Below are 12773 nucleotides of genomic sequence, written 5' to 3'. Positions count from 1 at the left end.
GGTGGGGGTGGGGGTGTTGGGGTGGGGGGGGGGGGGTGGTTGGTGGGGGGGGGGGGGGGGGATGGGGGGTGGGGGGGGGGGATGGGGGGGGGTGATGTGAAGTTGAAGGGGGGGGGGGGGGAATGGATGGGGGGGGTGGGGGGGATTGGGGTGGGGGGGATGAGATGGAAGGTTTAAGTGGAGTTGTGGGATTTTTAGTGTTGGGAAGGGTAGGGTGGAGGGGATAAAAATGAAGTGTTTTAGTTGGGGGTGGAGTTGTGGAATTATTTAAGTGTTGGTGGAGTTGGAGGGGTAAGGTTTGGTGATAGGGGTAGGGGGATTTTGGATGTGATTATAGATTGTTAGGTAAAATGTATAAATAAAAAAGATGAAAGTGGAAGAGTGTGAGATGCTGAAGGAAAAACGCCGTAAGAACTTCCAGACGTTGCCATCTTTCCTTCGATAAAAACCGCATTAACTGGAAAATTCGTGAATATTTTTCTTCCGAATTGGCAAACGATATCGCTCGCAACTTTATCTAAAAAATCTCAAAAATTCCAGTGAAAAATTGCATAAATTTCCAGGAAAATAATGGTTTTATCCAATGAAATTTGGCAACTCTTAAATCCTCATACTGCGATCTTCCTTAGCATGGCAGGCAGAGGCGCCCTATGTAATTTACGGACGGCCCCAGTGGCGTGGCGTGAATTGCGATATATCGCTGTTCTGCCATTAAAACCTATGGTAAAGAATCGATTATTAAGGTGTTCGCTGCGAACACCCTGTTTATCGATCCTTTTTCATGGATTTAAATGGCAGATCAATCGATATATCGCACAGCACGCCACGTCACTGGACGGCCCCATTATTATGATCATAAGGCGTCGCGGGGGCACTCCACAAATTTCAGCGACAAGTCTCGAGTGTGTTTACATCGTAGATTTGTCACGTCTCAAGTGGGTTCTTCCAAAATATGGGATCTACGTAGCAGTGCGGAGGCGTGAATGATCGATTATCGATATTTGCCCATTTGAAGCCATGGCAAAGAATCGATTATGAGGGTATTCGTTGCGAACACCCCGTTTATCGATCCTTTTCCATAGGTTTATATGACAGATCAATCGATATATCGCAGAGCACGCCGCGCCACTGCTAGGTAGCGAATCGGCCGGGGAAAAGTGGAAGGAAAGTGGAAAACACGTGCCGCTTAACGTGACGATCCTCATCGCTGAAACCGTCGAGAATCTTCGAACCCGGTTAATGCTATCGACTCAACGTTTTCAAAGTCTAAAATAAATCGTCCGAGTCGGAGACACAGTTGAATGAAACTTTTTTATATATATATATATATATATATATATATATATATATATATATATATATATATATACATACATATGTATATAAAATAAAGCCATCGTAATTTATTTTTTTTACCTTAGAGAGATAATGGACCACTAGACAGGGTACGAATTTCAGCATTCTGATACATGTTTCGTAACCAAAATTTCACGTAAACTACGATGCGCACAACGAAAATTACCGCAATTAACTCCTTACGAAGATATTTAATGATTCTTGATGCGTGAATTCAAACCACCCGCTCATGAAAACTCAATGCTCTACGTGATTCACATCGCGCCCATCGCGCGCTAAACGTTATCATGACAGTCTCTGCGATATAAAAAACTGGCAACCTCAATCTTGACGCTTTGGCTCAGCTATTGAAAATTGCTAATAGTTTGAAGAACACATGTGGGAAATGAACATTGCTCGATTGAGGAGATTGCTGAAACAGTTGTAGTGCGCGATTTGACTCACGTAGAGCTTTGAGTTTCTTGTGAGCGGGCAGTTCAAATTCCTTATTGTAACCAATGTGAAATAAACACGTTAATATCTTCGTAAGGAGCTAGTTTCAGTAATTTTCGTTGTGTGAATCGTTTTCTACGTGAAATTCTGGTCAAGAAACATGTATCAGATTGCTTAAATTCATACCTTGTCTATTGGTCCATTTAAACAACTGTACTTCTTTCGTGCACCCATTATCGAATCCTACACGGAGGAAAAAAGACTTCGTGCGTGGGATCCGAAGTTGAGATCATATTGATCTCTGAAGTTTTCGGAAGGCTTAGGACTCCTGACGAGGGAACGATGTCAGCCTCTTTTGGTGAAGTGATTATGGTTGTAGCGAGGCCTTATGATCACGAGGTGCCGGGATCGATTACCATCCAGGTGAGTTTGATGTCCTCAGGCTAGAGTCACCTGGGGCTGGGTGTAAGTACGTGAGTCAAGCGTGGGACTAGCCTTCAAAGGCTGCTTGAAACATCGTTTAAACAAATGGACGCCTTCAAAGTCAGGAACCAAAAGATGAGAATAAAGGGAAAAAACAGTGAGGCAAAGCGGAGAAGAAATAGAGCAAATTATTTCTGTTTTTCTCAATTTTTATATTTATTTTTTCCTTCTTTTTTCTCCTTTTCCTCCTGGAGTTCCCTTCTTCTTCCTAGTATTTTTTCCCCAATTTTTCCATTAAATGTCTATTCATCTTTTTTTCTTCTTCTTCTTCTCCCGTTGTAGTTTCTTGCTATCTTCTTCCGACTTCCAAAATTGTCCTTATCTGACATACGAACCCCCCACGATCTGAGTCTGTCAGACTGTGGTTGATCTATCACAGAGGAAACAACAGACAGTCGTTTCAAAGGCTCTACTGTTTTTGTCCTGATATTTAAAACTTGAAGGACGGGTCTTTTCGGAACTCACCAAAACCCGCCAACGTTAGCTTCACAGGAGGTATGTTTTCTTCTCTCCACTTCATCTCAAGGAGCCTTTATTCCCAGTTCATCCATAGATGCAGCTATGTGCTTGGGGAGCGAATGGCACCAGTGTTAATTCTAAAATATTAGTCATGAATAATCGTTTCTTATTCCATAAATTAGTCCAATAAAGCCTTCAGCATGAATCTTCCTTATTTTTATTTTAAGAAAAATTAAGGATCCTCGTTGGGTTTGAAACTGTAAAAATTTGTTTGCTTCCCAATCAGATCATCGTCAATGACTGAAAAATTGAATCGACAGGTGTTCCTATTGTCTTAAAAATTCTGAAGTTGGTTGTATGACCCACTTCTCACACTCCAAGTTGAATCTGTTTTCAGATTATCGTGTAGTCATGAAATTTTCCTTCCCTCTTTAATCGCTTGGTTCGCGATCTTATCAAGGATAAAACCACTTGAGTCGTATTGAAAATTAAGACGGATTAAGCAATAAAAATATCGATGCCTGTCGAAAAATGTGTACCGCCAATCGCAACGTTGATCATCTCCGCTAATGTTTTATTTCTTTAAAAAGGAACTCCTGGGTAGTTTTACTTGTAATTATTTGTGACTTCAGAATCAATATTTTCATGACAATTTAAATAAGACTTCCTTGTAAGTTTTCACATGAATTTAAATGAAACAGTATCGACATTTTTTCGTAAAGTAGCGATCTAAGTACGAATGATTTGGCTTCAGCTGTTTATGATAGACTGTGATCAATGTGACCTACATCTTACCGAAAATAATCTTTAATTCGGCGAAAAAGTCAATGACACCAGTGAGAAAATCACGCCTTGATGTATAACACTTACTGATAAGGTGAAATTATTACGAGCTGTCCAAACATTAGCAGTGGGTGGTCATTATCATACAATTTCACTGTTTACACCTACGCGTTCAATAAGCGCTTTTCAAACGCGCGTTATACTTGCTGGTGTATCTGCCTCTGAAATCATATCGAATACTGAGCTATTAGCCAATTTTCACTTCGATGATATGCGAGCTCAGGCCCTGCTTTAATAAAATACAATGGGCCCCTGAGCATTGAGAGTATTAGAAGCATCAATATACTGCCAATATTAAACTGAGTGAAAGCGAGCAACTAATATTGCTCACAAGCCACACAAATTGCCAATCAGGACATTGTAGGCGAACCGATCGAAAGGAATGAAATATCCGAAGGGGAGGTTAAATTACCTTATCAGATAAGATTTAGTTGGTCATCGATGCTCCATTAATCCATGCTTTACGCTTTCCTAATGGACCAGTGGACAAAGTACTTTTTCTTCAATTATGAGTATTCATAGTTAATCAAAGAAACCTCATTTTATCCGTGCGAAACAATTTAAATTCACGACCGCTTTTGAGTGAGTTGCGATCTTGTGAACGGCGACTCGTTCAGTTTCACTTCAGAATACGATGACCGAACCAAGGGACTTAAAATACGATACACAATATGATCCAGCCGCCTGCGCTCTCTTCATTTAAAAAGGACGTAGATACCAAAAGCAATCTCAATATTATTTCAAAATAATATTCCTCGGCATTTTTCCAATATGCAACTCGATTTAAACACCCAAAATTATGAACTTTTTTGTCAACAACATTGTACAAGGCCACTCATAATGGATACACAAGAGCGCCTTCAAATCAAACCGTAAACTTAATGTAAAATTCCGATACCACTATTCGTGCGTCACGGCAGTCATTTTGCATACCCGGCCATTTGAAGGCGTCTCATTGACTTCAGGCGACGGATTACGAATTACAGCAATGTATGCTAACCGGGGGACGCTCCCGGCTTTGGCTCCTTCGGAACCAGGTGGGCTGCCCCCCTGGCGACCAAGAGGCCCTGAACCGGGGCCGCCCCCCCTGGCAACCAAGAGGCCCTGAACCGGGGCTGCCCCCCCTGGCAACCAAGAGGCCCCAACCGGGGGCTGCCCCCCCTGGCAACCAAGAGGCTCTGACCCGGAGCTACCCCCCTGTCAACCAAGAGGCCCTAAACCGGGGCTGCCCCCCTGGCAACCAAGAGGCCCTTCCCCGGGGCTGCCCCCCTTGGCAACCAAGTTGCCCCACCCCGGGGTTGCCCCCCTGGCAACCAAGAGGCCCGGTGCCCGGAGGCCCAACATTAAGGTATTCGCTGCGAACACCCTGATTATCGATCCTTCTCCATAGGTTTAAATGACATAACGATCGATCCATCGCAAAGCACGCCACGCCACTGCACGGCAGCATTATGGAGCAACATCAGTATCGCTCTCGTGTACTTTTAAACGGACCAACAGCACACAACGTGCTAGTTTAAGAATCCTGAATAAATTTTTCTAGCCAAGATTTCACAAAAAACACAATTTGCGCAACAAAAATTACTGAAATAAGCCCCTAACGAAGAAGAACGTTTTTAGTTGACATTGGTTTCGGGATTTTTGATTCGCCCGCTCAAAAGAATCGAATGAAATCGCACACCACAGCCGTTTTGGCAGGTTTCTCGGTCGATGAATATTCCCCCCGCGCTTTGTATTGTTCAAAGTGTTATGTACATGCAACAGTTTAGCCGAAGCATCGAAGTTGTTCTCGGCGCCAAATTTTTATTTTCCATACTTACAAGCAATACATCGTTCAAGGATGGACTTCATCGGCGCTCCGGTGAATTGCAACTCTGTTGCACTAAGGTGAACATTTAGAGGTTACTTTATTTGGGTAGTTTGCCCTCTGAGTAAGAGTTTGAGCGAATGCTGCCGTCTACACACTGGAAAAAAAACGCATTGGATCTAGAGTCCAGACTCTTGGAAACATTGACAAGAAAAAATACTCTTGATTCAATCGAATTTTTTCTTGAATCAAAACGAAATCCGCTTAAATTAAGAGGCTTGGTTCTTGACTTAAGCTAGATTCTGATTGAAACTAGAGTAATTTTTCTTGTCGATATTTTTAAGAGTCTGGACTCAGATCCAATATGTTTTATTTCCAGTGCACTGCATCCGCACTGGAAAAAAAACACATTGGATGTAGAGTCAAGACTCCTGAAAATATCGACAAGAAAAAGGACTCTTGATTCAAGCAGATTTAAGTTAACTTAAATCAAAAGGAAATCCGCTCAAATCTGATTGAATCAAAGGTTTTTTTTTCTTGTCGATGTTTTTAAGAGTCTGGACTCTAGATCAAATGTGTTTTTTTTCCAGTGCGTGGACTTGCTTTTTTTTTAAAAAAAAAAAAAAAAAAAAAAGAATAATAAAATCACAAAAAAATATAATTTCATCTTGATATTTTGACAGGTTTGAGACATTCTCTCTCCCAGTAAACATCATGCATTACTACTGAAGGAATCAAGTATAATATTAGACTGCTCTTCACTCAATGGCGCGGCGTGCTTTGCAATATATCGATTGATCTGCTATCTAAACCTATGAAAAGGGATCGATAAATAGGGTGTTCGCAACGAACACCTCAAATATCGATTCTTTACTACAGCTTCTAATATTGAGGAATATCAAAAATCGATCATTCATGCTTCGCCACTGTCTCTACTGCATGGGCGAACATGATTTTTTTTAAAATAAAATTCAACGGTCATTCCACCTAGATGTTTTTTTGAGGTTGGATGAGAGACATCAAAATTTTGCGTCGTACCTTTGACTCGACTCGTAGATATGAGATAAAAAAAAGGGAAAAAAGCGTCTATTTTGGGACTCAGATCCAGAAATCAACAGGAAAACATGCGCTGTTTCGCTGTTCTATTTTAATCAAAATTATCACAAGAATACAATTTTTTTTTTACCAGTGAAAGCATTTCTATGATACTCAAGCACTGAAACTTTCCACGTTTTCTCTTTTTTTTTCTACCTTTTTTGCATTGGGTCCGAAACAAATCCGAAAGCCTTGAAGAACTCAACACTGAAAAAAAAAGGTTTCCTAGGTATAAGGCGGAGCCGTCTTAGACCAAGTAAGCCGTGTAACAGCGTCCCGCTGATTGCATTGTAATCTTCTGAGATCATTTATCCAATTTACTAATTTTAAGAAGTCGGGTTTCTTCTCGTGACGCGACGTTTTTCATTCTACCAAGCATGATGCTGACTTGTAGAGAAGCAACGGACGTTCTCAGAAGGCTTTTACCTCGTTTACTAATTGAATCAGTGAGTTTGAAAACACACCAACTCGGGGAAAAAAAATTGTTCCGGAAACACCTAAAACTGCGCAGCGGGCGAAGAAGTTAGTTTAAGAAGAACATTTTTAGTGCCAAAGGACAAGTACTTAGAGACTTTGTAAAGCATCAATTTGAAATCGATACACCATCCTTGATGACAGAGAATTAAGCGTTTAAAAATTTCCGAGTTGGTGTGTTTTCGTTCTCACCGACTTTCAGATACTGATTTTTCATAGTCTGCCCTGAAAAATGTATATTTTTCGACCTGAATAACGCTTGAATATTTATGTAACTTATTGGTACAAGGTATACTGAGTCGAAAAAAGAAAACCGCAAAATCGGATGGTCACCCGTTTCCCTTGAAATGGCCAAAAATTGGTATTTCCCATGAAATACTTCTATTTTTTCCTTTTCCCGTCGCTGTTTCGAGCACTTTCGATGGCAATTTCGAAATTTCCTTTTGCGTGCAGATGCTTCTATCCATGAGTGTTACTAAACCGTAAAAAAGTGAAAATCGAAAAAAAACCCGAGTTGGTGTTTTTTCGAACTTACTGATTCAACTCGAAGAGAATAATATCTTCTTGCGACGCACTTATTTTCCTCTTTCAAGCAAACTGGGGAGCTGAAAAAAGGAAACGACGGTGCTCTGAAGGCGCCTGCTCCGTTTACTAATTTTAAGAAACAGGTTTCTTCATTCAAGTACACGTTTGCTTATTTTAAAACGCCGTTTATTTTATTGTCTTGAAACCCTTGCCATCCTCCTTTGACCTTTAACTACCATTAACTTTATTACTTTTTATACTTTGTAAATATGAAACGTCAAGACATCTACATTTAAGATAGCGTCCTTTAAACATGTCCCCTATAAGTACACCATTATCTCCAGTAAAATCAAAGACACTAGATTAAAATAACCTCTCTCACGCTAAATCCTACTTCACCTCTACGAGGACTTAATCTTGATATCAAGTTATGGTCGGTGATAACACCGCGGTGACGTACAAAACATAAAGTGTCTTAAGAAGAGATAATTACGGCGCTATCTTATCAGATAAATACATAGGGTAACAAGAAAATAATGATAAAAATATTCAAACTAGTATCTTAAATTTATTGTAAATATCTTAAACAAATACTTATAATATGACAAATAGTTAGTTAGTTAGTTATTATAATTTTAAGACATTCAGCATCTCAGGCCATTAACATCTTTACAGATAATTTTGAAAATGAGAGTATAAACGAAAATTTAGATTTTTAAATTAAGGGAGGTGAAGAGTTTTAGAATTTTGGTGGTAATATTGGGTTCATCGCATGTAAGAGGGTTTGTATTTCTGTTGATTGTAGGGGAGTAGATCTGTGGTTGGAGATATCGGAGGGAAGAGCAGTCCATAAGTATGTGTAATATTGTACAGTTCCTCAGGACCTTTACATATTCTAATAATCAATGTATATATTTTTAATGAAAAAATTGTAATTTCTGTACGGAAGATCAATTAAACAATAAAATTTAAAAAAAAATTATTAAAGAAAAAAGGATTCTCCTGTTCTAAGAGAATCCTGAGGGCTTACATCGAGAAAACCGGTGCTTTTCCGAAGGCGAACCCGCCTTGGAATTAGTGTAAAATCCAAGTTAACGCGTTTACTTAAATTTAGGAACTCTTTTTCCCCCTTGAAGGTTTATTCGCTTCCCCTTTGTGTTTTTTGCTGATATGGCTGCGAAGAATTGCAACAGACCCAAGGGTCTCAAAGCAATAAGGACAAAACGTTTCTCCGGTGTGGGACTTGATATGTTCCTTTAAGTTGCTCGCGGTCGTGAAAGATCTAGAACACTGCTCGTAAGTGCAAGGGAACTTCTTTTTCTCTTTTTCTTTTTCCCTTTCTTCTTTTTTTCTTTCTTCCTCTTGTTTCTCAAATTCTGAAAACGAAAATGAAAGAAAAATAATCGATGGTTTGATACACAAATCAGACGGACATAATTAATATAAAATCGAGTTTCCCGCTCACAAGATAAGCAAGAGCCTCTGGCTCGCATTCGATAGTGGTTCGATGTCGTCACCTTCCAGGCAAAGTATCATAAGCGCCATGCGACGTTTAAAAATTTCCGCCGCCATTTTATTTCTTTACTGAGAAATTGTTGGTTGAATCTGTTTGGAAATTTCACTCAATTTTATCGGCAGCACAAAGAAAATTCAGTGAAATTTTCGGACAGCTTCGTTGAACAATTTCTCTGTAAAAAAATAAAATGGCGGCGGAAATTTTTAAACGTCGCATGGCGCTTGTGATACTTTGCCTGGAAGGTGACGATGTGTCGTTCGGTTCAAAACAACAGAACATAGCCTCGGGCAAGAAGTTTAGGATTTACGCTGGAAAACCTGAAAATGAGAAAATTTACGACGGTTTCAGTTTTCATTGACGTTTGGTACTCAAGAGAATATAAAATCTATCATGAAAATCCCGCGTTCCGTCAGATTTCTAAATCTATTTTTGAGGCTATGTCCATATGTTGAACCAATCGATATAGATGCAATCTCACCTGTGGGCTGATTATTGAAATTGATAGACAAAGCAATAGACAAAGAAGACAAAAAGGATATGGAAGGATCCTATTGGTGGAAGCGGGTGGTTGCAATGGACAAAGGAGGTAGGTAATAGACTAACTAACGGCAACCCACAAGATACCCGACAATTATTCTATCATTTTCCCCCTTAGTCTATGAGAACCACTCATTTCAACCAATAGGCTTGCTTTATACCCCCTATGTCTTCTTTGTCTATAGCTTTATCTGTCAATTTTAATAATCGGCCCGCTGTTTGACGTATGGAATACGATCTAGCAATAACTGAGCCGAAGCGTCGAATTGAGGATGTCATATTTTCATTCAGCAGAAACTGTCACAGTAACGTTTAGTGCGCGATTTAACTCAAGTGGATTATTGTTGTTCCTCTCAGCGAGAGGTTTGAATTTATACATCGCAAAACGTTGATATCTTGATTAATAGTTACTTTCAGTAATTTTTGTCGTATAAATCGTGTTTTACATAAATTTTGATGGGATATCCTATTTCACAATGTACAAATTTGCACCATGTCAAGTTGTTCATTTTGACCATGGATTCAACCGCAGCCAGGCTCTCTCTCCCAAAGTACTTGATTTCTTCTTGCTCAACTAGATTCCTCCGATACATAGTTCGGAATTCAGCAGTTATGCATTATTGCATTATGAACTAATGAGCTTTTATCTCTGGTGATAATTAAACGAAATTATGAAATTTACAATAAAGGTTATGAGGTTAACCTGCTGGGTGTTTCGATTCCATATGACGCCTATAGTTGCGTACCGATGAATAGTTGTCTTTGCATATGGTGCAATAGGTTTCACCAGTGTGAGATTTCATGTGTGCCTGTAATGAACTGTCACTCAGGTACGAAAAACCGCACACATCGCAAACGTAAGGCCTCACCTCCATGGGTGCTTTCCCTTTTTTTTGCCTGTTTGTACCTCCTGAAAATAAAAATAGAAGAGTGTAGGATGAAATCAATGACTTTCCATTGCTGTTTCGCAAACCCGACGTTGAGTTGAACATGGATTCAATATCTCAGGGTTTTTTACCCTTTCCGAACGGCCTAATTTTGGATCATGTGATGTCACGATTGCCTTTTTTATTGCCAGAATTCACTTCTGCCGGTGTCTACTAAAACTGGCTGGCAAAAATTAAGTACTTTTACAGTACTTTTTCAGTACCTCTCCAAGAAAGTCAGTACCTCATAAGCAGAAAAATTCAGTATTTTTCCAGGACCTTTAAGTTGATTCTTGATTTGAGTTCCTATTCAGTTATTTCAGTTTCAGTTTTTCTATAGAAATGACCCATTCGCTAAAAACAATCTTAGCTTGGGCACACTTAAATTATGCTGTCAAACCTGCAATAGAGACAAAGAAAAACCGGCAAGGCCAGCGTGGAGGCTACTTTCAAATAAATCTTCCATCGCATTGCTACGGCGCAAAGATACAACTATTCGCACTCCTCGGAATGCGTGAGGTATCACACCACAATTGAAGGCGTTTTGGAAACTGCCAACTTTCCATGGCGGGATTCTTGTGTCACATAAATAGGGTGTCTACTAAAACTGGCTGACACATATCAAGTACTGTTATAATACTTTTTTAGTACCTCATAAGCAGAAAAATTCAGCACTTTTTTGGTACCATTAAGTGACAAAATTATTTGAAGGCGTTTTGGAAACTGCCAACTTTCCATGGTGGGATTCGTGTAACACATAGGGTGTCTACTAAAATTTGCTGATAAATATCAAGTACTTTAAAAGAGCCTTAACAGGGTATTCCGGTTGCCATTTCATAACATGTTTCCAGTTTTAATCCTCTGCATTCTAGTTTAGCCATAGACATGCAACCGAGGTCACGCATGCCGCATGCGTCGGCTCTGAACATTTAATCTTACTAGTGACTTTCTTATGGCCAGACTTTCACTCTCAAATACCCAAACGGGTGGATTTCGAAACGCGGATCAGATTTTCCCCCGAAGAAGTCAAAAAGATCTTAGGAAATGAAATGTTTTGTCACAACGAGCGGCTGGTTAAAAATGACTACAGCGGTAAAGGATACAGCGAACTCGATAGTGATCGTAATCGCCGCATAGTAGCTGGCGCTTTTTTTACCAGCCACTGGTTGGGGCGACTATCCTCTCTTTTTCCGTCGAATTTTTCGGAGCCATCTTCGTGAGACAATAACCGGCGAACGCGGATAACGGATTGTAAACTTGCTACCTGCAGCGATTAGATCATCACCAGGAGGCTCCGGGCGTTGTTCTCCGGTTCTTGAAGCACCGATGGTTAAAGATCCGTAAGATCCGGAATATGTGCCGTAAGACGCGGCTTTACCGAGCCCTGACTGCAAGTCCCTAAATGATGAGATACTTTCTGGGCGTGGAGGACCCGTCCCGTATGTAGGTCTCGCACCGTAGGAATCACACACGAGGCATGCAAACTTGGGTCCATAAGCGAAAGAAGAACCTGTATCAAACAAGGGATCAGCACTCGGTAAAGATAATTGACTGGGAAAAAAACACATCGGATATAGAGTTCAGACTCTTGAAAACATTGACAAGGAAAAGGACTCTTGATTCAATCAGATTTAAGCTTAAATCAAAATGAAATCCGCTTAAATTAAGAGGCTTGGTTCTTGATTTAAGCTTAAATCTGATTGAATCAAGTGTATTTCTTCTTGTCGATGTTTTTAAGAGTCTGGACTCTATTCAATATGTGTTTTTTTCCAATGTTCTGTTCATTCAAACTAATACAACCGCGGGTAATAAGGCGAAAAAGCACAAATAGAACCATGATGTCTCGGTTGAAACACCACAACCTTCCTGTGTTGCATGAAATATAAGGCAAATTTAAAAACTTAGTCCTTGGTTGTACTTTATTTCCAAAATGAGATGAATGTTGCTGTTATCAATATGACATCCGATATTCATACAGACATCAACAGTATTAATCTCGTTTAGGGGAGCCACAACCGAGTACCAAGTCTTTAAATTTTGATCATTTTTCATCCAACTGAAGAAGGCTGTGGTGTCCAGCCGAAACGTCAGAGTTCCGATTGTGTTTTCTAGCCTTTTTACCTATCTTTGTAAACGTATGTCTTATCACAGGCTGCTAAGTATCGAAAATATCTCATTATTTTGTTTTGAGTATTCTCCTAAACATCATTATCTTCGCCTCTCTGGCCTAAGGGCGTATCTACACTGGAAAAAAAAACACATTGGATCTAGAGTCCAGACTCTTGAAAACATCGACAAGAATAAATACTCTTGATTAGAT

The sequence above is a fragment of the Bemisia tabaci genome, chromosome 9 (assembly GCF_918797505.1).
Source record: "Bemisia tabaci chromosome 9, PGI_BMITA_v3".
Lineage (NCBI taxonomy): Eukaryota > Metazoa > Arthropoda > Insecta > Hemiptera > Aleyrodidae > Bemisia > Bemisia tabaci.
The sequence above is the reverse complement of the archived record's forward strand: the minus strand, read 5'-3'. Positions refer to the sequence as shown.